This window comes from Sorghum bicolor, chromosome 10 (genome assembly GCF_000003195.3).
Source record: "Sorghum bicolor cultivar BTx623 chromosome 10, Sorghum_bicolor_NCBIv3, whole genome shotgun sequence".
Taxonomy (NCBI): Eukaryota; Viridiplantae; Streptophyta; class Magnoliopsida; order Poales; family Poaceae; genus Sorghum; species Sorghum bicolor.
Window position 1 is genome coordinate 23,171,131 of NC_012879.2, and position 25,375 is coordinate 23,196,505.

The 25,375-nt window shown below is 40.9% G+C and overlaps 1 pseudogene; it reads right to left on the reverse strand.

Annotated features, from left to right (window-relative positions):
- LOC110431118 overlaps positions 1-1,641 on the reverse strand; it is a 119,366-nt pseudogene extending 117,725 nt beyond the window's left edge.

Consider the following 25,375-nt stretch of genomic DNA (forward strand, 5'->3'; position numbering starts at 1 on the left):
TGGGACCGAGGGGGAACAGGAGCTGGGCGCCCGCCCACCTGATCTGGGCGCCCGCCCTCTCTCTGGCCCCTCTGTGGGCCCACTTTCTCGAGCGCGTTTCTAGATGCAAAATTATTTAGAAAATATATATATGACCCAAAAACATCAGAGTAAAAAGGTCGGGCTCTAATTCTCCATGGGAAGGTAAAAATGGACTACGTCTATTTCTTCTAATTCTTTATTGGGCTCTAAAAATAATTTAAGACGTTGACCATTTTCCTTGAATAACGTACCTTCGTCATTTTGAAGTGTGATAGCTCCGTGGGATGATGAATTAATTACCTTGAATGGTCCTTCCCATTTGCTCTGGAGTTTTCCATGCCCGAAAAGCTTCACCCTGGAATTAAAAAGTAATACCTTATCTCCGGGTGTGAACTCCTTCTTCTTGATTCTCTTGTCATGCCACCTTTTGACTCTTTCTTTGTAGATCTTTGAGTTGTGATATGCCTTCTCTCGGCATTCTTCCAATTCTGATAGTTGCATTCTTCTATAATCTGCAGCAACATCTAGGTCCATATTCCATCTCTTTATGGCCCAGTGTGCTTTGAACTCTAGTTCAACAGGTAGATGGCAAGTCTTCCCGTACACCAATTGGTATGGGGACATTCCAATTGGGGTCTTGTATGCTGTCCGGTATGCCCAGAGTGCATCGGGTAACTTGTCTTTCCACGCCGTTCCCATTTCATTTATTGTCTTGTGAAGAATATTCTTGATTTGTTTGTTGGAAGTCTCTGCTTGGCCACTTGTCTGAGGATGATAGGGGGTAGCGACGTTGTGACGGATTCCATGTTTTGATAGATATTGCTTGAAGCGTTTGTCGATGAAGTGTGCTCCTCCATCACTTATCACTACTCTGGGGACTCCAAATCTTGGAAATATAATTTCTTCAAACATCCTCTTTGAACTGACATTGTCGGCATGCTTGCAAGGCAATGCCTCTACCCACTTGGAGACATAGTCTACTGCCACCAAGATGTACTCACACTTCTTTGATGGAGGAAATGGACCCATGTAGTCTATTCCTCAGACATCAAAGAGCTCAATCTGAAGGTTGTTGGTGAGTGGCATTGCATCCCTTGTATTTATGTTCCCGTGCCTTTGACATGGCCCACATCTTCTGATATATTGCTTCGTGTCTTCATACATTGTAGGCCAGTAGAATCCACACTGCCAGATCTTTGAATGTGTACAGAATGCTCCATAGTGACCTCCATATGGTGATGAATGACATCTGTCGATGATCTTCCATCCTTCCTCAGTGGTCACACATCTCCTGAGTAAGCCATCAGAGCATACTCGGAAGAGGTATAGCTCATCCCATATATGTGAACAACTTTCTTGAATAAGCTTCTTGTTTGCTCCTGGTGGTACATACCCTGAAACCATAAAATTAACAATATCTGCATACCAGGGGTCAGACCTGTTAATCCCGTAGAGCATGTCGTCCCGGAGTGAATCATTGATGGGGGTTTCCTGTGGACTCTTAAAATACATTCTAGACAAGTGATCAGCAACAGAATTTTCTACTCCTTTTTTATCTTTTATTTCTAAGTCAAATTCTTGGAGTAATAGGATCCATCTAATCAGGCGAGGTTTAGCATCTTTTTTAGTGAGCAAATATTTTAGTGCAGCATGATCAGTGTAAACAATTATTTTAGCTCCAACTAAGTAAGATCTAAATTTATCAATGGCAAAGACAATAGCCAGAAGCTCTTTTTCAGTGGTTGCATAGTTAAGCTCTTTTTCAGTGGTTGCATAGTTAAGTTGAGCTCTTGTCAAAGTTTTACTGGCATAAGCAATTGCATGATGCTTCTTATTTTTAGTTTGTCCCAATACTGCCCCCACAGCATAATCACTAGCATCACACATAATTTCAAAAGGCAACGACCAATCAGGGGGTTGAATGATTGGTGCAGAGATGAGTGCTTTCTTTAATAAATTGAAAGATGTTAGACATGCATCATCAAATTCGAAAGGAGCATCCTTGACTAGCAAAAGAGTAAGTGGTCTAGCAATAAATAAAAAATCTTTTATGAATCTACGATAAAAACCAGCATGGCCAAGAAAGCTTCGAATTCCTTTTATATTCACAGGTGGAGGTAGTTGTTCAATTACTTCAATTTTAGCTTTGTCTACCTCAATCCCTCTTTCAGACACTAGGTGTCCTAGCACTATTCCTTCCCTAACCATAAAATGACATTTTTCCCAATTAAGGACTAAGTGCTTTTCTTCACATCTTTGCAAAACCTTGTCTAAGTTTTCAAGACAACTATCAAAAGTTTTTCCATAAACAGAGAAATCATCCATGAAAACTTCCATAATCTCTTCAATCATATCAGAAAATATAGACATCATGCATCTTTGAAAAGAAGCTGGTGCATTACATAACCCAAAAGACATTCTACGATAAGCATAAGTTCCATATGGGCATGTAAAAGTGGTTTTGCTTTGATCATCGGGATGGATCGAGACCCGATGATACCCTGAATATCCATCTAAGAAACAGAAGAATGAATGGTTCGCTAACCGCTCTAGCATCTCATCTATGAAAGGTAAAGGAAAGTGATCCTTTCTTGTGGCTTTGTTTAGTTTTCTATAGTCTATGCACATCCGCCATCCTGTGACGGTGCGTTGCAGAATTAGCTCGTTCTTTTCATTCATAATAACAGTCATGCCTCCCTTTTTAGGCAGAACTTGTATTGGGCTCACCCACTCACTATGCGGCACAAGATATATAATCCCTGCATGCAGCAACTTTATAACTTCCTTTTTAACTACCTCTCTCATAGTGTTATTAAGTCTACGTTGGGGTTCTCGAGAGGGTGGAACAGAAGGATCTGTTGGAATACGATGGGTACAAATCATAGGACTGATTCCTGTAAGATCTTGGAGTGAGTAGCCGAACACTGAGTGATGTTTCTCAAGAATGGTCATTAATCGCAAAGTTTGATCCTGAGTGAGTTTATCGCTAATGATTACAGGGAACTCTGGATTATTGTTTAGGAAAGCATATGTAAGACCGGGTGGTAAAGTTTTAAGCTCTATGGGGGGTCTAGGTGTTTCTGCAAACTCATCTAAGGGTTCAGGGTCAGAAGGTTTGGCTTCTTCTTCTGTGAAGAAAGGAGTTTCGTCTTCTAAGTATGGTTCATCTAAAAGCTCTAAAGATGCAGCCTTTACCTCCTCCATAGGATCAGGCAAAAGATATGACTCGGCCTTATTGTTTAAGGAGTGTGAAATTGTTATTGGGAATTTAAAGGTTTTTCCAAAAGAAATGTGTAGCTTTCCAGTATGACCTTCATAAAGGAGTCTTCTAAAAGGTTGTCCTATCAACAGGTCGAAGTCCCATGTATCAAAGATATAGAAGTTCAAATGAACCATGGAGCCTTCTAACGTAAGAGGTAGGACATTGATAATTCCAAGACTAGGGACTAATCATCCCGAAGATTCCTTTATGACCTTTGTTGTGGGGGTTAAGACAAGATTTTTAAATAGTTTAAATGCAAAAGATTCAGACATGATGTTGATCCCCACAACAGGATTATAAAGAGCATTAAATCGATCAGAATTATAAGCACAGCGTATAGTTATAGAGGGTGTGTCCAAACGGATCACATCAGAGGAAAGCTCTGATTCCTCCAACCATTCGCTACTCATTACTGAGATAAGCTCTCTCAATTGATATTCACTTGGCAAATAAATGCTAAACTGGCTGTTTTGGGGTTTATCAATAGAATGGTAGCTTGAAATGTTTCCAAAATCGGCAAAAAGATCGGATTCTATATCCAGCATGAAGTCCAGTGGTGGAATTTCTTCCTCTTGTGGCTCAGAACTTGGGATAGCTAAAGTAGATGAAGAATTTGGCAAAGTGTCTACTTCGGCTTTGTAGGTTTCATCATGAAGGGTATTATCCATCTCAGCTTCTAGGATTCTATCTAAGATCACTCTAGCTTCATCAGTAGGGATGCGAAAGAAAGAACCTCTAGACATTGTGTGTAGCATTTGTTTGTGATTTTTATGAAGACCTCAAAAAAAGTGAAATAAAAGAACAGGGTCTTCAAGATTAAGGTTTGGACCAGATTCTAAAAGATCAGAAAAATGTTTCCAGGATTTTCCCAAAGTTTCATTATCTTTTTGTTTAAAAGATAGGACTTCGAGTCTAAGGTCGGCTATACGGTCGAGGGAATAGAAATCTAGACAAAAGTTGGCTCGTAAAACTCCCCACTCACCTCGTTGTTGACTTACCTTCTGACTGTACCATTGTCTAGCTTCCCCCCTTAAGGAAAAAGGAAAAAGCTTCCAACGTAAAGTTTTATCAGAAATGCCTTCAGTGCGAAGACAATCACATGTTTGCTCAAAATCTCTAATATGAAGGTAAGGGTTTTCGTCTTCCTTTCCCGAAAAAGATAGGTTTTGAATCATGGCAATCAACCTAGAACTTAACTTATACTGGGATGTTTGGATAGGTTGTGATGATTCCCATGGTAAAAGGTCAGTTACTGAAGGGATTGCAGACTCATGGATCGATTTAGAATTTTGGTTTTCCATAAGGTAAGAGTAAAGAAAATAAATAAAGGATATAAAAAATAAGAAAAGATAAAAGTATAGATACAAGCTAGTAGTAAGACTCAAGGTTATCTCAGCAACCGTCTTTCTCCCCGGCAACGGCGCCAGAAATGCTTGTTGATATTTGGGAACGCAATAAGGAATTGATCGCAAGCGCATGGATATCGGTGAGCACTTCACCCGGGAAATTATCCAGAGTATCGTATTTATTTTTTTACCACTAGGAGAAAGAGTGCATCTGACTAACCGGTCTATTACTACTAACCCTTTAGGCAACAAAGAATGTCTCTCGATGTGAGTGATAAATAGAGAAGACTGCAACCGTAGTCTCCTTCTAACCTTGGTAAGGATGATCTACTGTTCTATTAGGGAGGCTAACGGAATCTAGACACCACAAAGGATGCTCAACCCGCACCTATAAACCCTATCCTTCCTGTTAACGAGATATGGTCTGCAAAGGTAACTCGGAATTGTCACGTTCCTCACTACTACCACGGTCCAGCTAGTCAGGGAATATCTATGAGTACCCCAGCCTAAACATCACGTTTACGCTAGCAATGATTACTCTAAACTCTACGCGAAGAGATTAAAGTAAACTCATAAACCGGAAGAACAATAAAACAAGAACTTACTAGAATTTAGAAGTCGAAATACTGAAGAATCCTAGGAGCAAGCTTCGGGTTAGGAGAACTTGATCCCGCAGGTACAAGCTTGGAGTAGACACCGACAGGCCGGGCTTCCTCCAATCTACACCTCCACTCTATCTCTCTCAATCTAGTAGAAACTAGAAGATCTATTTCTACTTTACATTGGTTGCTAAGCCTAAAAAGAAATATTAATTAGAGAAGAGGTTTTCCTTCGAGGGCACCCCTCAATCTCTATGATAATTTCTTGTCTTCTCCAGGGGCCAGGGGGGTCTCCTTATATAGTCCTCCTCCTCTATGCGTTTTTGGGTCGGTAGGCGAGGTGGTACTACGTTATCTTTGATCCATTAGGTCGGTAGAACATCGTGTGTGAAGAGAGTCCTGAATGTCTTCCAGCAGGGGGCGGGCGCCCAGGTCACCAGGGCGGCCGCCCTGGGCTTGGCCCCTTTCGGCCTCTGCCTTCTTCCCGTGGCTTCTGGAGTCTTCTAGATGGTAGAAAATCACGCGGTGCGTTGATATCTCTATGTAATCCCGACATGTGGGCCTTTCTTCCTTATTTCCTGATAACCCCCTGCAGAAACAGATAAACAACAAAACTCGTGGAATTATGTCAGATCAAACCCTAATTCTAGGTGTTGGTTGCATATTGGTCATTTCCTTTGTTTATTTGATAATTAAAATTGATACTTAAGAACCATCAACAGTTACTCTGCCAAGTACCTAGTTTTCAAATTTGAGCTCTGTCTCAAGTTTAGGCATAACTGTTATAATTTAAAGCTTGCTCTAAACCTGAATTTGTGGGAAGAGTACTTGATCTAAAGTCTAAGTCGTTAATGGATACGATAAGGGAAGGTTGAGCTGCTGTTTATCTGTTCCTAGAGATAGTAGAATTCTGGAGAATTTTATGTTTGAAAATCTTTAAAATATTGCATGATGAGTTCCTGTATGATGAGAGTTTAAAATCCTACCACAGCCATATATACAAGCTTATTAGACTATGAACCATACATTTACTTTTTAATGCTTATGAGCATTGAGTGTGGTCAAGCTGTGTAGACCCTTAGGAGCTTGTCATGCGGTTAAAATCAAGATTCACTTGCACGTTCACTCATACATGCTGCTTCTACTCCGGAAGTACGCACCCACATACATCCACTCATTTCCATATCCACATTCACCCAAAATTATTCTACTCCTATCTAGGAGAGAATAGCCAAAAACATTATCCTATCCCTGTTATTCCCCGTGAAATAAATGCTCGAGATATTTTGGTTACTACCACTTGCTACATTATTCCAGGAGGGTGAGTGCTCTGAAAAAAAGTGAATACGAGGAAATAAAAAGAAGCAAGTGCTCGAAACCTAAAAAAAGAGAAAAAGTGAGACTAGAGGTAAAAATGGACAAGTGTCCGACAGTAGAATTAGGGGTACAAGATACCCACCTGAGAGAAAAGAAAAATAAAATATAAAGCGTCTCATTCCCCTCAAAAGCCTCAAGTGCAAGAAAGGTATGTACCCCTCAAAAGAGCAAAAGTAGAATTAGACTTTCACCATTATTTTCACCATTATCACCATTCATTCACCACACTTGCACATCTTAATTTGACTTATTGACTTGTTCTTCTAGATCCATGGTTTGACTATGCAATAGGTGTCTTGTAAGTATGTATACTTTATCTCCCACCTATGAGCTCCAGATATCAAAACCTTATTAGAGTAGGGTGAGAGAGAAGGCAATACCATTATGCCTTATACCAAAAATACAACATACTTTGAGAGAAGGCATACACCATTACTGCCTTGGTAAGGATCCAGAAATACCACAATAGAGAGACTAGAGAGAGTCATACAAGGAATCTCTGAGTTTTATTTGAAAATCTGCAAAAACTCCAAAGCTATAGTTAATCGAAGAACAAGAGACATGGCGCTTGACTAGACCGTTCTATCTTTTAACTGCTCAAAACATAAGTGACGGTTGCAAGCCCCATGGTGGAAGGTAAAATGAGTAAGTTTAAATCTTAACAGTTTACCCTAACCCAGAGATGAGATCTTGTTTGAACGCATGTGTACCTTTAAGGCATGAAACCACTGCAGAAACTCTTGAGTCCATCTTTGCTCAGGGAGGAGCAAAGGTTAAGCTTGGGAGAGCTTGTTGACGGTCCTTAATGTTCACATTTAACCGTCCACTAATCACGAAAAAGGATCCAAATGCAACCGACACCTAGACTTAGGGTTTCATCTGACAGATTTCCACGAGTTTTGGTGTTTGTCTATTTCTACAGGGGGTTATCAGAAAATATGAAGGAAAGGCCCACACGTCGGATTTACATAGAGAATTAATGTGTGTGGTAATTTTCCATAATCAGAAAGACTCTAGAAACAACTCGACCGAAGCGGAGCCGAGACAGGCCTGGGACCAGGGCGTCCGCCATTGATCCTAGGGCGCCCGCCCTGGTACAAGCACCAATCAAAGAATGAAGTACACCATTACAAAGATCTCGTCGAGCTGATCGAAATGCATATATTATTTGCTATATTTGGAGTTCGGAATCAAGAGATATTAATAAAAGAATGACTTCACATAAAAGAGCTGCGGGATTAATTGGGCCCAAATCAAATTTTGGTCCATTAAAGCTTATGTACATTTTAATGAGATATGGTGAAAAGTTTAGTACCACATCGCCTGCTGAACCAAAAACGCACAAAGGAGGAGGACTATATAAGCAAGGCCTCTCGCCCCTGGAGGAAAACACATCATTATAGAGTTGAGAGGTGCCCTCGAAGGATAACCTTTCCTCTATAGAGAATTAGGGCTAGACATTCCAATGTAGTAGATTAGTTCTAGTCGGGAGTTAGGAAGAGCGGAGCTGCGCTCCGGTTGTGGAGAAGTCTTCATAGTTTTGGTATGTCTTTATATTTATTGTAAGACTTATGCTTTAATATATTTATCTTCTCTATTTACTTTTGTGCCTTTATTATTATCGAGTAGTGTAGTTGTTATATTTTGGCATAGGATCTCCGTTCGCATCGAGTGCTCTAGTTATTCATGGTAATTAGAGTAGTAATCGTTAATGTAGACGTGGTGTCTATACTAGAGGTTACCTGAGGTTGCACCCAGTCCTGCGGATTGTTGTGGTATCCCTAGGGTAGTGATAGACCTAACGGTCGACGTATTCCACCTCTTTCGGATCGGTGTTTGTAGGACCGTAGTCAAAGCTTCCCAGCCCCCTTCTCATCTCTTTCTGTGGTTGGTGTTCTGATGTCCCAAAGTGCTAATATGTGATTGCTATATCTCTTCATTCTTTGTTATCATAGAACTGAAGTAAAAGAGAAGTATACAGGAACCCAGGTCTCTCCCGTTGTCCTCCTGCTATGGCTATCTACGCATTTATCATAGAATTCTCACCTTTATATTATTACCTATCATATATCGTTTACCCCTACTTTAGTCTAGTTGGTTTATTAAATTAGTAGATGCATGATAGTAAGTTATCAGATTCTTTAACCTTAGCTTCCCAGTGGTAAAATATAAATAACAATACCTGGAATACTCTCGGTAAAATGCTACGATGATGTTCTGTGCGCTTGCGGAATTTTTCTTATTCTTATTGCACTTAACGAATGTCAACAGTTTCCCCGATGGGTATGTCATGCTTTACCACAACGGTGTGATTGATGAAAGTATGGGATGCACCAGAATCAAAAAGCATTAAGGCAGGATGATTAGCAACAGGAAACGTACCCATCATCACCGGCTCTCCTTCCGGTATGGTTTCAACCTCTGTATGAAAAACTTGTCCCACCTTCTTTGCGTGTTTACCCCTCTGTGCATTCTGCCCTTTCTGAGCCACATTTTTAAACTGGCTCAGTTGAGGTTGGCCGGTAGGCGGCCTTTGGAAAGTGGGGTTATTTTGTCGAGGGTAGGGGCACTCCTTAGAGAAATGTCTGGGTTAACCACAATTATAGAAAGGGTAATTGTGGTTTGGCGGAGCAGTAGGACGAACACCTGGGGCGTTCGGCTAGCGAGGTGCTGTGGCGATGGCAGTAGGTCGAGGATAAACCTACTGCCCAGGTCGGTACTGTAGAGGGGGAAAAGAACCATGAAAAGGTGGCTGCGCCGGGAAGTGCCCGTGGCTCTGAGGGTGATAGATGATTCTCTGGTGCTTTTGGCCGCGACCAAAGAAAGAGGAAGAAGTAGCCTTCTTCTTTGCTTCCTTATGCTTTGTATTTTTCTCTTCTGAGGCGATAGCAATGTTAACCGCCTCATAGTAAGTAGCATTTTGACATGTGGTCATCATTGTTTGAAGTTTTGTATTGAGGCCGCGCATAAAGCATGCCTTCTTCTTCCGATCAGTGTTCACGTGCTCAGTGGCATACTGAGAAAGGTGATTGAATTTAGCCACATACTCCATTACGCTTTTATCGCCTTGTCGCAAGGCGAGGAATTCTTCCACTTTCATTGCCATAAGTCCTTCTGGAATATAGTGGGTGTGAAAAGCATCCTTGAATTCTGTCTAGGTGACCTGGTGTCCCAGAGTCTGGATAGCAAGAAAATTTTCCCACCAGGCCCCTGTAGCTCCTCGAAGCTGTTGGGCTACGAAGAGGGGCTTTTGGGTTTCTGAACAACGGATTAGGCTGAATTTATGCTCCATTGTCCGGAGCCAGTTGTCAGCCTCCAAAGGCTCATCTGCCTTTGTAAACACTGGTGGCCTTGTCTCAGTGAAATTCACGTAACGAGTTTCTCCCTCTGGCTGATTCTATGCTCGGAAGTTCGGGGGAGGATGGGGTTGTCGCTGCGCTAACACGCGCAACAGACAAGCATTGTCTGTGGTGGCACTCAGAAGAACAGCAATTGCATCAGCCAGAGAAGGTGGAGCAGGTGGAGGGTTAGGGATGTCCTCCCCTCCCTGGGAAGGTCCAGCTCCATCAAATCCGCGGGTGAGCATCGACATCTGCTACAACAGTTATATTTACCCATTACCACTTGAAACCCACAACTTAGAAACATATTTTACATACTTCAATTTATTTATCATACAACAGTTCAGCATACCAAAAACAAACGAGTACAACTTTTTAACTTAAAACACGCTTTACTACTGACCCAACCCAACTACGGTAGTCTAGAAAGCTTTATAACGACGTCGCCCGCAACTCCACCGAACTAGTCAGTGTGGTCGGAACCATAGCCTGGGTCATCGTCGTTATCGCCATGGTCGTCCCCCGAGTTGTCGTGACCAGAGTCGGGTTCCTCTAGACTACAGGGGTCTTGATCAGGCTCTCCCCCATCTGCTACCTCTCCACCAGTATCCATCTCCCCTTCCCCTGGAGGTGGATGAAGCTGATGGTACAAGTCAAATGCAATATCTCGGTATTGCATTGCCATATCACTGACGGTGTCCAAATGGTGCGCCAACTCAAGTTTCTCAAGCTGCAGTTGATCCTCCGTTGCCACGCGACGTCCCTCTGTGCAGTGACAGTGGCTGCCATCTTCTTGTATAAATTTTTAGTGTACTTGCTTTTGGTCAGCTTGGCCTTCATACGGGTCAGCTCGTGCATATGTGTACTCTTGGCCTCCTCCTCCCGGGCAATGGCTGCATTTTGCTCTTCCACCACGCGGGTCAGCATCACCTCGGAATTCTCTGTGGTTTGTTTTTGATTTGTTAATTGGGCTTTGAGCTCGCTAATCTCCATATCGTTGAGCATTCTCTCTCTAGTCACTTCCATCCACTCTACTAACAATCACTCTAGCAACTGCTGAGGTTGGGAGCGACTGCTACTAGCTTGATCATTTCTTGGGGCCAACTGATGTCGGGGCACTCCCTTGGGACCTGTTCTCTTGCGAGGAGTCTGCTTCAAACGGCCCATCCTGTAGAGGGTAAGTTTGGATTAGTAAGGGAGACCTTAAAGGTTAGCAAGAATGGGATTGATCCTATACAACCCAACCCGGATAAAGAGGAAGGTAATTAACCAAGTGATATATCATGATGCATGCATGTACTTACGATTCGCAATAAAAATTCATATATCACTTAAAATTTTACAACATAGGTCTATACTTTATGTTGCTCCTCCACGCGGCCTTAAAAATTCTAATAAAGCCTACAGACAAGGGTAAGGTAGCTAAAGCACTTGGACTCAAAATAGGCAAGTTTATATTATTGGATCCAAATAGATTTGAAGTTTTTCAAAGGATACAACAGTCATCTTAGCAATAAATGCTCTGATACTAGCTGTGGTAGAACTTCCTAAGTAGTTGGGCCCACCAACACCTGTCATTGTCCCAAAGACCTCTTACGGTAATGCTGGAGATCCATCTACTCTAGAAGCCCGATGAGCGTCCCAGGACACTCATTCCACTGCTACCTGTGGCGCAACAACAGGATTCGTCCTGACCACTAGTGATGGTCAATTAACGAAAACTTCTTCTTCTCGCCCTTACAGGATAGCAAGTGACCACATTAACACCAGGATCATTCATTGCAAAGACATTGCAGTATCACAAACAGGAGGTAACCAAAATAACATTTCAGAGTAAAATAGTGGAAGCATTATATAACTTAATTTACAAAAGTAGTTCTTCAAAGTAAGACTTAGATAAGGTGTTATTACAAGCCAGGTCCAGCGGAGCAACTTTAACCATAGTACAAAGATTACAAGGTACAGACCCTACCCACGGGTCACACTCACTCTGCTTCGTCGTCAACCTCGACGACGGTCACACAATAGGGTCCGAAACAAGTCGGTTCCTGAGCTTCACCTGCAACATGGATGATAAAACCCTAAGTACTGGAGTACTCAACAAGACTTACCCGGTAGAAAAAGAGGAGAAATTTGGAATGCAGGCTAGGGTGGACAAGGACTGGCTGAGCAAGGAGCCAAGTTGTTTTGCTAAAAAGCTTACTAATAGTGCATCCTTCCTTTCAAGTTTTAACCATGAATTGCTCACCTCAAGAGGCCGAGGAATTTGAGGATAGTCTATCTAGTAAGTGTTATTCGTCCGACGGCCATAGCTTCATGTCACTCTGAGTCCGAAAATTGGGATCTGAACCTCATGAGACACTTTATCTTTTCCCATTTTATAGCTTAGTTGCATATTTAACTACGATGAGGGTTGAAGGAATTGAGTCTCTCAATCGGGGAGCAACGACGATTCGAATCGCTTAGCAATCCAGCTGGAGTTCCTAACCACTCGACATATGTAGAACTGAATATTGCATATGTCAACCCAAATCTAGCTTTCCCAAGATCTGACTGGGTTCGCGGCACCCGAGAGCATAGTACTCCACCATCCAGCCCATTTGCTAGGAGGGTACACGCTACTCTCGCCATCGCTCCATGCCCAGTGTGCAAGTAGCCATTGTCGTCGAGGAATCACAAGACCGGGCTTAACGAGGGCAAGTGGCTAGTACTATAAATTCTCAACCCAGCAGGCCATCAACGGAACGGTCCTTAATCGACACAGTTGGAGACACTACTTTAAGACTTCATTCTCAAAGCAAGTCCACCGGCCGGTCTCAAGTTGAAACATCATTGACAATAAAAGTATTCCACAACAACCCTTCAAACTTTCTCAGTTGAAAACCTACCTAATAAGCAGGGCTAAGCATCACTACGCAATTTTAAAATAAATAGGTACCAAGGACCGGATAAGAAATATCAAGGTAGTAAATGCAACAAATAGGTTAAACCCAATTCTTAACTACGTAATGCAGCATTTTGATTCATAAGTGATAAAAGATTTAAAATATTCAAGGAAAGGTTAAATGCATCCGGGGCTTGCCTTGGTTGCAGAGCTGAGTGGGTTCCTCGGAGACTTCCCAACTCTCGGATCCTACTTTCTTGAACGGAACACCAACCTCGGGGTTCGGTTCAACGGTCGCTCCTTCGGTCACGTGCACTATACGCAAAATGATGTATGCTCATGATATGCTTATGACAAACATATAAGAAGGACCGAGTCGAGTACAACTTTCCTTTTCCGTGCAAGGACAGGCTAAACAGTAATTAAAGTTGTTTATCACTTTAGTGTTTTTACCCAAGAGGTTGCATCAGTAAGCTAAGACTTCTCTTAATTTACAATTATTCTTAATTAACTAATCAGTACTCCTTTTTATCTTAATTAATATTTAATTAGGCATTAATGATAGTAATTAAGTATTAACACAAAACAATAATTAAATGCCAAAGGTCATTAAGGTTAATGACCTCAGGTCATCACACAATCCCAAAATCACTCAAATCCTAATTTTGAAATTAAGCTAATTATTAACTAATTATTTTAGGATTATTACTTAATTACTAATTATGGGTATATTAATACTCTATTCAAACATTATCCAAATACCTCCAAACTTTTTGTGAAGTCAGGAAATAGTATTCAGAGGCATCTCACCAATTTTGGTGATTTTTGGACATATTAATAAATTCCTAAAAATCATGGAAACCCTATTTATTAAATAAAGAACACAATTTTTATACATATGTAAATTACCAGAAAATGGAACCAAGCATTTTTCCTATGTTCTACTCATTTCACAGAGCCTATACAAAAACTTTCACTATTTTTGGATCTGTACACAATTTTCTACACAAATTTAAACATTAATCACTTTTAATTCTAAAAAAAAAAGAAAAACAGCACTGTTGCTGTGGTCGGCCTGCTCACGCTCGGCCCAGGCCGGCCGACGCGCTCGACCCACCCGCTGTGCGCGCTCTCCCCCTCCTCACGACGTCGCTGACAGCGGGCCCCCGCTGTCAGCTTCGTCTTCCACTCGACCGGCGGCTCAGCCGCGTTTCCGGTCGCCGCTAGCGGGGGTACGCTGAGGTGCGCGGCAGCTTCGCCTCACCCCCTCGACTCCATTGCTATCACCCGAGCACACTCTACTCGTCCCTCTCTACCTCGGTCACCCGCATGGCGGACGGCCGCGTCGGCCACCCGTAGACCGGCCGCGAGAGCTCGGTAGAGCGTAAACTAATGTGTTAGGGAGCTTCCAAGCAGGGTGGGGTGGGTGGTGCTCATGTCGTAGGGCTCGGAGAGGTGGCCTAAGGCGCTGGCGACGGTAGCAGGTCCTCCAGGCGGGTGCTCCGAGCGCAGCGAGGTCGTTTCGGTGAACCTGCTTGCATCCGAAGAAGAAGAGCAAGCGCATGAGCTTCTGGGGGATGAGAGGAACCTGAAACAACCGCTAACAAGGCGTGTTACCTTCCAGAACAGCGTGGCCACGGAGAAGGCGCATGGTGGCGGTCCCGGCCGGAGTTGGGGAAGAAAGACGGCGTTCGGGTGGCTGGGTGGCATAGAGAGCGTTCCGGGGAGTGCGCTGGGTTCGCAAGGAAATGGTGAAGGTGGTGGAGAACTCGAATTAGCCAGAGGGGTTGCGTGTAGGGTGTATTGGATGGTGGAGTTTCGTTGAGTGCTTTCGGTCGCCGAGGTAAGTGAGCTCGAGGTCGGCCGCGCGGGCGCTCAAGAGGTTGAGGCGTAGAGGTCGTGGGCGTCCACATCACGCGGTGACGCGGCCGGCAAGCAGCTGCGTGGCGGCGAGGCGCGCGCACGCTCTACGGCCGCGCTGGGCAGAGGTGCCCGTGATCCTCATCGGATCACTGTAGCGAGCCCTATCCCTCCCTTTCCTGTCTTTTGCAAAATTCCTCCAAAATTTGAACTAAAGTCAAATTTCTGCCAAAACAAAAGTTCCTCAGAATTTTGCACTCTACAAAACTTATTTAAGGACCCAGAGCTAATTTTGAGTGGAATAGGATGAATTTAGGCAAAACAGTTTGAAATTCAAATCCCAATTGGGGGAAATTCCAATTTTGAGTTTGACTAGGACAAAAATTCTAAAATTACTTTTGCTTTTTCTCAATAACTTGAAAAAATCCCAAAATAAACGTTGTTCAATTTGATGAGCTCTACAACTTTCATGTTGGTCACTTTTCAAGATTCCAAATAGATTTTGAATTAGGGATTCAAATTGGAAAAGGGGACAATTTTTGGAAATCTGTATTTTCAAAATTACTTTGAATTTTGTATTGAAACTTCAAAATCTCAAAACACCAAAGTTGTACATCTTGACAAGATCTACAACTTCACTTTTGAACATATCCTCAAATTTTGCTTAGTTTTTAAATTGCACAAAAGGGGGCAAAACCTAGGGTTTTAAAATTAGGGTTTTCTCCCCCATTTCCTCGGAACCCTCCAACACTAAGAATTTCACAACCACACTGGCATCATTTCATAACACAAGCACACTTTAGTTCCCTAAGCACAAGCACCAAATAAAACTTGTTTTAAGTTGATGCATCAGGATGTGCTCAATAAATATGCTATGCAATGCTTATGATGACATGATCCAGTTTTAGTGTCCGTAACATCAGGGATGTTACAAAACTTCCTTTCCCTAAGGGAGAGGAATGAGTTTTTCCAGGATGCATACAAGGAAGTCACAAAGTGCAAATCAAAAAAGTTGCACGGTAATGGGTACCTTGCAAAAAACCCAACTAGAAGGCAGTTGCTGAATGCGGATTGGAAGGAACAAATTCGTAGGGAAGAGGAACAACATCATGAACACCTTGAGCTCATGGACTCATTTGAGAAGCTACAACAACAAATGAGTGTATGCGAAGCTGAGAGGGAAGCTGAAAGGGAAGCTTAAAGGTCATTTTATGCAGGCCAGATTGAAGAAATTATGAGGGCAAGGGATGCTGATAAAGAAGCCTTTAGGCAAGAGATCCAAGCATTGCTAGCAGGACAAGCATAGGTAGCTTTGCAGCAGGTACTACTAATACAAAATGTTAAGTTGGCATGAAGCTAGTTATTGAATGACTTTATTTCCTTTGGTTCTGTAACTAACCATCTGTATCTATCCAGTCAAACAACAATGTCACTAAAATTGTAGAGGTGGCGACTGCTACAACAAACACAAGTACTCATGTTGATGAGCCTATCCTAGAGATTTTGGTCTCCTCAAATCAGGTTGACTGTGAATTGATAACTTTTTTATGCTATCATCTGATACTGCACAAAATGGCGGCTAATTAATTTTATCCTTGGAATGTCCTTATTTGTTCCTAGGATAAGCAGACACAAGGCAACCAGGAGGACTCTCAACTCGCTGATAAACAAACAGCAAGAAGTGTTCGCCATACAAGAAGTACTAGACCTGTAGGCAACGAACCATCTAAGGCAGCAGCGCCCAATTATGTTACTATAGAACATCTCAAGTAGGGACCCAATAACAAGAAATGAAACACTAGCAGCAACAAGAAGGCAGCAGGTGAACATTTTTGTTTCCGCTGTCAAAGTATTTATAATTGAGTTCATCACATGCTATCATTCTGATAATTTTATGATGACCAATTCATATAATTTCATTATGAGAAATTCATATAATTTTGTGATGAGCATTTCATATAATTTTATGATGATCAATGAAACTTTGGTTTAGTGTTCGATGTTGTGTACCTTTAATGTTAATTTTAGTTTACTTGATGCTAAAACAAATGTCATTCATTCTTTCCAGAAACGTAAAGGCATTTTGATGGAGTGACAAGTGATGGGATTGTCTTGGAATATTTATCCTTTGCTGATCAAGTTATGGGATTGCTGATTGAGTGCTTTATTTCATATCAGTTATCTTAGGATGATATTCATTTCGATCGTATCAAGTCGCCATTTAGAATACTTTGAAACAATGGAGCAGTGCATGTGTGGTCATCACAAACTTTAATTCATGTGTGGTGTGGATGGAGTGCGAAACATTTAACTATGTGGTGTGGTGTAATTTTATACTACTTCTGTGGTTTAATTAATTGTGTTTTGATGCATGTTAAATACATAGTTAATTGTATGATCCTATATTATATTATTATTTTAAATTGTTGGTGACATGTGGCAGTATGTACAAAAATATGGAAAGCAACACCATTCATTGCAAATGATAATTCATCCTATAGCAACCTAGTTTTTTTGATGTCACGACGGGTTGTGCCAATAGAGGAAGGTACACATTTTGCAACCGATTATTATGGTGTTAATAGAGACATGAACTTTACCCAACCAAAACGTTTAGGAAGCAATCGAGGAGATCACATCTAACAACAAACCACATTGTGTGGCAATAGTGTCCCACCTCTAGCCTCCAAACTAGTTTTGGTTGGAATAACATGTCCAACTTATACCAACCAACCTTGTTGGTGGCAATAGAGCTATCTACCTCTAGCATCTGAGGACACCTGGTAGCAATAAAGGACACCCCTATTGCACCGAGATCCATTTTGTGGTAACATAGGAAACCACATATAACAACAAATTCATGTTGATGGCAATAGATGGGCTACCCCTGTAGCAACCACAACTTGAGTGTAGCAATACAATATTTTGCAACGCCTCAGTTGACACATTGCAATGCTTTGTAGGTGGTGGAAGTGAAACCTCTAGCATCACCTAGTCTGTCACGATAGGATACATGGCAACCAACTTAAGCGCTGCGATAGATGATTGTTTCAACGCCTCACTGTGTTGCAATACCATAATTAGTGCAACGACACAAAGACATTCGTAGTTGAAGGTTAATACCATGAGATTTTATGCATCATCTGTTTATGATTTTTTGTGGGTGTAATTGCGGCTATTGCATCGAAAACAAGGCTATTGCAGCATATTTAGACGTTGCTAAAGGGTGAAAACATAGTAGACTGGTCCAGCTGTGGATATTAATGGGTCATTCAAGCTCAAGCTAGCGCTGATCAACATGGTGCAAGCAAGCCAGTTCTATGGGAAGGCCCATGAAGACGCTAGTGCTCATCTTCAACACTTTTTGGAGATCTGCAACACTTTCACTATCAAGGGCATCCCCATACATAATATATTACTTCACCTTTTCCCATTCTCACTCTTGAGGAAAGCGAAGCAGTGGTTCTACACCAACAAGGAGAAGAACACTACATGGGCATTATGTTCCACCAATTTCTTGGTGAAGTTCTTTCCTATAGGTAAGACCAATACTCTATGTGGGAAGATATCAAGCTTTCAGCAACAACATGATGAGACAGTCCTAGAAGCTTGGGAGTGCTTTCAAGACTACATACTTGAGTGTCTTCATCATGGGATAGAGAATTGGCTGCTCATGCAGACATTCTATCATGGGCTCAGCAACAACACTCGTGAAACCATGGATACTGCTGCTGGAGGAGCATTCTTATCACTTATCATTGCTCAAGCCACTGCTCACGTGGAGAAGATGGCCTCCAACCAAGGTTAGAGTAAAGAAAGAACACATACCCGCAAAAGATGTGGAGGAATGCACCAGCTCAAGGAGGTAGATATGCTAGCTGCCAAGATGGACCTGCTAATGAAAATACTTGATGAGAGAACCGTTGAGAAGAAGGAAGTCATGCACATTTATGATTCTAGCATGACTTGTGAATAGTGTTGAGAAATTGGGCATATAGGTACCAACTGCCCTAAGCTGACGAAGGATGTAAACTACATCAACAACAACTACAACAACAACAACTACTACTGTCCTGAGTAGAATCAAGGTTGGAACCAACAACTCAGGTAATTACGAAGGTAATAATTCTTACACTAATACTAATCAACCACCTTTAAGAGAGTTAGTGCTTCATCAGGCAAGTTAATGGATAGCCTATCAAAGAAGCTAGCATGTAATGACAAAACCTTAGAATCAATTAATATTAGAATGGAAGTTTTTTCAAATGCTATCAAGAATTAGCTTAGCTTTAATAAGATCCTAGAATCTCAGTTACAATAGCTTGCTCCCTTTGCTGCCGCCAACGACCAAGGTAAGATTCTTGGACAACAAGGGGTATTAGAAACTGCAAATCTTGTAGACATCTTTAATGCAAGAAGCTACTGGAGGTATCCTCCGAGAGGAACATGGTTTGACTCATCTCTACCAACCAAGAAAGGCGATCCAGGGAGGCCGGTTATTCTGATCTCCATTGGAAGTGCAAACTTCAACGAGGCAATCTGTGACTTCGGTGCAAGCATCAACATCATGCCTAAGGTGTTATACAAAAAAATTTTCAATTATCCTTTATCACACACAGCCATGTGTTTGCAACTTGCAGATTAGTCACTCTGCTACCCCATGGGAATCATGGAAGAGACCTGTGTGCAAGCAGGCAACTCATACGTACCTGTAGACTTCACAGTAGTGAACACTGGTACCATTGAGAGGTTGCCTATTATTCTGGGACGACCATTCTTGAACACTGCCAGAGCTATTATCTACGCCAGCAATGCCAAGATCACTTTCAACACTAAGGGCAACAGGGAAGCATTTTCTTTCAAGAATAGGACATTGTCATTCCCTGTACAAAAGGAAACCGTCAATGGTAGGAACAAGAGTAACACCTAAAACAAGGCTAAGACCAAGAACAAGGGCAAACAGAAGGCCCAGAAGACAGAGACAACATAGATGGTCACTGCAATCCGCATAGAGTATGACCATCTGCTCAAGTCCCCACATCTGATCAAGAAGGACGATCCAGGTGTCCCGACTATTTTATGCTCCATCAACATATGCTACTTCTACAACACTGTCTATGACACCGGATCAGGTGTCAACATAATGACCAAGGTAACTTATAAATTTCTATATGGTACTATGCCTATGGACTCCACCCATGCGCAGTTGCAATTAGTGGACCAGTCCTTTCACTTTACGGAAGGGAAAGTCAGAAACGTCCCTGTCCAGATTGACGACCACTACGTCCCCACTGACTTCCTGGTCATCGACATGGGAGAAGATGAATGTGATCCACACATCATCCTAGGAAGACCGTTCCTCAACACCACCAAGGCCATCATATAAATTGGAATAGGGGAGGTATATTTCCAATTCCCCTCAAAAAAGGTACGCCTTCATTTCAATAGTAATTATATAATTGAGGAAGATCCCAAGAAGAATAGATCAAGGAGAAGGCAACATACCTACCACCAGAAGAAGAAGAATGTTGTAGACAGATGGGTCGACTATGAAGGAGAGGTTTCAAGATTCAAAGATTGATACCCTGACGAGGTGAACGCCGTCAAAGAGGAGGTACCAGCAGAAGAAAAGATAGTGATTCCAGACACTCTCTCCTCCAAGTCACCATCACCTATAGGGTAGGTATGGAAACCAAAGGTAAACTTAGAATTAAATCCTGCACAGGACATAGCACTTGTGGCGCCCTCTAATGCGCCCCTCAATCATTGAGCAAACAAGAAGGTCCTATTTGGAGGACTTAAATCATCGAACGCTGCGCCAAGAGGTAACTTGGTATTTATCTACATTTTCCTTTAGCATATTTATTTCTCTTAATTGCATTAGTAGTTGCATCTTTATTTTTTTGCTGCATTAGAAAAGAAAATAAATATGTTTTGCATTGCATCTAGAAAAATTACTAAGCCCAAGTATTTAATATGTGATACACTCACATACTTATCTACTATGGAGGCACAAAAATAAGTTTTAGCATATTTATTTTCCTATTTGCATATTATAAATATGAAAAGCATAAAATATATTGATATTGTTAAAAGATAAATGGGTATAAGAAAGTTCTAGAGTCCCAAGGCTTAGAGGTTTATTACTAACGCTTTTTCAGTTACACAAGCTTTGTTGTCTATTTGAGCTTCATAGGCTCTAAAGGATCAAGAAGAACTAACAGGCAGAAGAATGTCTTGTCCCCTATCGGAGTACTGTCCACATCAGGTAACTGCTATTTTTGACAGCAAGTATCCACGACACTCCAGGAGCATCAGTATGCCTTCACTGCCCGTTAGCAACATCAGCAGACTATGTCAACATCCAGCTTGGGGGAGAGCAACCCCCGTATACCAAGCTAAGTATTCCTTACTCACTTATCTATTTATTCCTAATGCATTATGGCAAGATAAAAAGATGAATAACTTTAGAAACTCAATAAATATTTTATCTTTCATAATTAATTTTGCTAAGGAGAGATATTAGTGAATTTGTTAAAATGAACCTCTAGAATAAACTCTTATATGGAAATGATGAATAGTTGCTCTACCGTAATTCCTTGCAAGTACCTAGTTTTTAACCTTGTACTCTCTTGAGTTTTAGACACAACTATTTAGATTTAAGATTTTGCTCTGAGCCTGAAACTTGTGGGTAGCAAATGCTTGATCTAAGTCTAGCTAGTTGATGGATATGATATGAAAATGTCTTGAGCTGCTATCAATCTTGCTCCTAAAGATGCTAGAGTTCTGGAGAATTTTATTTTGAAAATCTTAAATTGCTACATGATGAGTTCCTTTATGACGAGAGTATTTTAAATGCCTACCACACCCAAATACTCATGCTTACTAGATTAGGAAAACCTTCCACTTATGTTTCATCCTATAAGCATTGAGGGTAGTTAAGCTGTGTAGACCCTAAGGAACTAGTCATGTAGTTAAAGTCAATATTATGTGCTCTCCATCCATTGATCTTACCTACTTCTATCCTCAGAAGTATGCAACCACTTACATCCACCACATTCTCGATGTGCTACTTCTGTTCCTAGAAGTACCACCCACATATACGCACTACACTCTGTGTTGTTTCTATCTTGGAGACATACACTTATGCCGCTCCTACACTTGGAGTACACATTCCTCTATTCACCCATACACATTCCACCATCCACTTAGAAAATGTTCTATTCCTACACTAGGAGAAGACACCCTAAAAATATCCATTGTCTTATTCTACTTATCTAATAAAGCTCTAGTTATTTCAACTGATACTCCCTATTGTTATCAGTGCATTAAAAGAATTGGCTGATCTCTAAAAAAATGAGAAAAGAAAAGAAAGAGGACAAAAGTCCCAATCTAAAAGAAAAAGACAGCCAAGTCCTTGTTCTCAGATTAGGGAGGTATGTTATCCCCAAGGAGCAATTGTAGAATTAGATATTCACCATCAATTATCACCCCTCATAACCACTTTCATTCTTATCATTCACCTCATTCACTGCACTCACATGCACATATGACTTGATTGTGTAATTAGTTTCTCTAGATCCATGGTTTCTATGCAATACATGCAAGTAGGTTTGAATTGTCTTTCCAACCTATGAGCTCCATATAAGTCAATTAGAAATATGGTAAGAGAGAGTAGGCAACTATGCCTTAGTCCTACAAATACCACATATTCTGAGACTAGAAATTATCATACAAGGAAACTCTAAGTTTTATTTAAAAATCTTGCAAAAACTCTAGAATAATAGTTGATCAAAGAGTGAATAGCATAGTGTCCGACTTAACTGTTCTATCTTTCAACTATTCAAGACCTAAGTGATAGCTATAAGCTCCATGATAAAAGGTAATATGAGTGAGTCTTGAGTTAGAATAGTTCACTCTAATCTGGAGGGGGAGTCCTTGTTTGAAAGCATGTGTCCTTGTGAGGCATGAAAGTATTGTAGCAACTCCTGATCCATCACTGAGTCTATCTTTGCTCAGGGATGAGCAAAAGGTAAGCTTGGGGGAGTTTGTTGACGGTAGATAAGTATTCTTTTTAACCGTGAACATAGCATGAAAAAGGATTAAAATCAGAATACTATCTAGCCATAGGGGTTATCACTAATAGAATTCTACAAGTTTTGGTGATTGTCTATTTCTATAGGGGGTTATTAGAATAAGAACAAAAGGAGGTCCACATGTTAGATTTACATAGAGAGAATACATGAAACGTCAACTCAGGAATACTCTAGAATCTCGAGGAGGTGACCCTGCAAAGTGGGGCCCCCCTTCTAGCCAGCCAAGGGCGAGCACCCTAAACCAATGAGGTTCCACCTCGTGGATCCTGCCTCCACCGCCTTTGAGGAGTAATCTTGAGCGTACATTTAAGTCAATTTGATCCAGGGCTGTGGTGCTTCCTAGGGGGCTATAAATATGACTCTGACCCCCTTGGAGAGGAGTTCATTATTCTTTGAGAAGATCAAGAGAAGAAGAATTAGATAGAGAGGGGTCCCTCGAATGGATCTATCTCTTTAGGGTTCTTAGTCACCATCTCAATTAAATCTCTATAGTTTCATAGCATAGCTATATAGGAATAGATCTAGAAGGAGTCAAATTAATCTTGGAGTCCAGATCTATCTTTGTTCTTGGTAAACTCTTATTCTTCTTTGTTATATTTATATTAGTTCTTGCTACTATGAATATGACTTTGATCTATTTGATTATATCATAATTGACTTTATTTTACTTGCTTATATTCTCAATTATATTGTTATGAGTCTACTTTGATTATATGCTTAGCGTAATTAGATTAGAATTATGTTTATGCATAGGATCGTATAGCGCTTACTCATTAGGCTGATGGCTAAGTGGTAGATATTGTGTAAGCGAGGTGCCTAGACCGTATTTATCTGCGATTACCCCTTATAGTCTGAAGCTTGAGGTAGATCGCGCAAGTGACAGTCCTGTTGAGTCCTTTGTATTCCTTCTACCGATTATAAGGCTTGTAGAGCACCATTATTATAGGGAAGTGATTGCTATGTTCATGATCTTTCTTGCTAATATCACTATACATAGATATAACCTTTTCTTGCAATTATGCTAGGTGTATTTGCACTAATCAATATATGCTTAGTATAGTTAGAATACTTAGGATTTATTCTTGTAGATTATCCTGGTAACATGCTAGTGTTATAGACTTAGAGTAATCTAATTGAGGTGATTATCATATTTATCATATGGCTATGAATTCTTATTTATCATTTGTCACTTATTATTCATATATTTATCTTATGTGACACTTACCCTGCATGCAGATAGATAAAGACATGGTTAAGATCTCCATGATTACATGTAGTGCTCATTACTCATTATCCATTGCAAGTCCCTTCTCAGTGGTAAAAATATAAATAATGATACCTGGATTACTCCCAGTTAAAATGCTACATCGGTATTATCTGTGCGCTTGCAGATCCTTGATTTATTTATTCCTAGAAAAGCATATAGATTTAATACCAGCACTTCTACATCATGCTGGGGATGACAACCTGGCTTAAGTGATGTAAAGTAATTTTGACGCTGTTACTAGGGATATGTTTAAGAGTCTATTTTTAGTAATTGCATTAATAAGTATCAACAGTTACTAATGTGATGCTTATTAATCAAGTGATTGCTATAGAATAAGTGCAAATCTAGCTACAATAGCTTCATTGAACTTGGTGCTAAAATATTGACTAAAGGATTGAAAGTAAGGACTCATGATAGTAATGATCTTTTTGGCAAAGTTAAGCTATCCAACCAACTCCACCAAATAAGCCTTGCATATCCTTGAGAGTTTTTTATTTCTCTTCTGTTGGATAAGTTTAGCTGAGTACATTCGAGTACTCAGAGTTTATCCCACCATGTTGCAGATGAAGTGTTCGGTCTGGTAAAGATGGTGGTTAACTGCCGGTGGGCTCGGTGACTCTATATAGTGTTCTCATCTATATGCTATTGTTGGAGGATGTCACTTATGCTACCAATATATTTGAAACTTATGTTATTTTAATCATTTGAAACCTATGTTGTTTTCTCTAATTGATTTGGAAATTCAAACTTGTACTATTATTTGTGAACTCTTTTGTAATATTTTTTCGCTGCAAATCTCTATGTATGTAATGTGTATTTACTTAATCATGTGATCTTGGTGTGAAGTTGATTTACCGAGGTCCTTCGTGACACTAGGCAGACTACCGAGTTTATATAAGTGAGAGTATGTGTGTGTCAACGTGTTAAACGAGGATAGTCATACTTGAACTTGTATAAATTGGTTCTGTCATACCTGCCCATCCGGATTCAAGTCCCCGACTTAACAGAGTGCTCGTATTTTCCTAAACTTATTCTAGGATTTAACGATGCTATGCTTTTAGTGGTCAACAACGTGCCCATCAACAGCGAGGCGCCTGTAATGACTTCGTCAATCTCAAGATTTGCCGGTCCAACTCGGTTCTTTGGAGATGCTCATAGGGATAGGGTGTGCGTGTGTGCATTCATAGAGATGAGTGCACGCTCGTGTATATGAGCGTTTGCGTCTGTAACTGGGTCTCGAAAAAAAGGAAATCCTAATTGTAGGGGAAAATGATGCAAGATCAAAGCTCTATTCTATTTTTTGAGTTCTGCAAGCTATGATT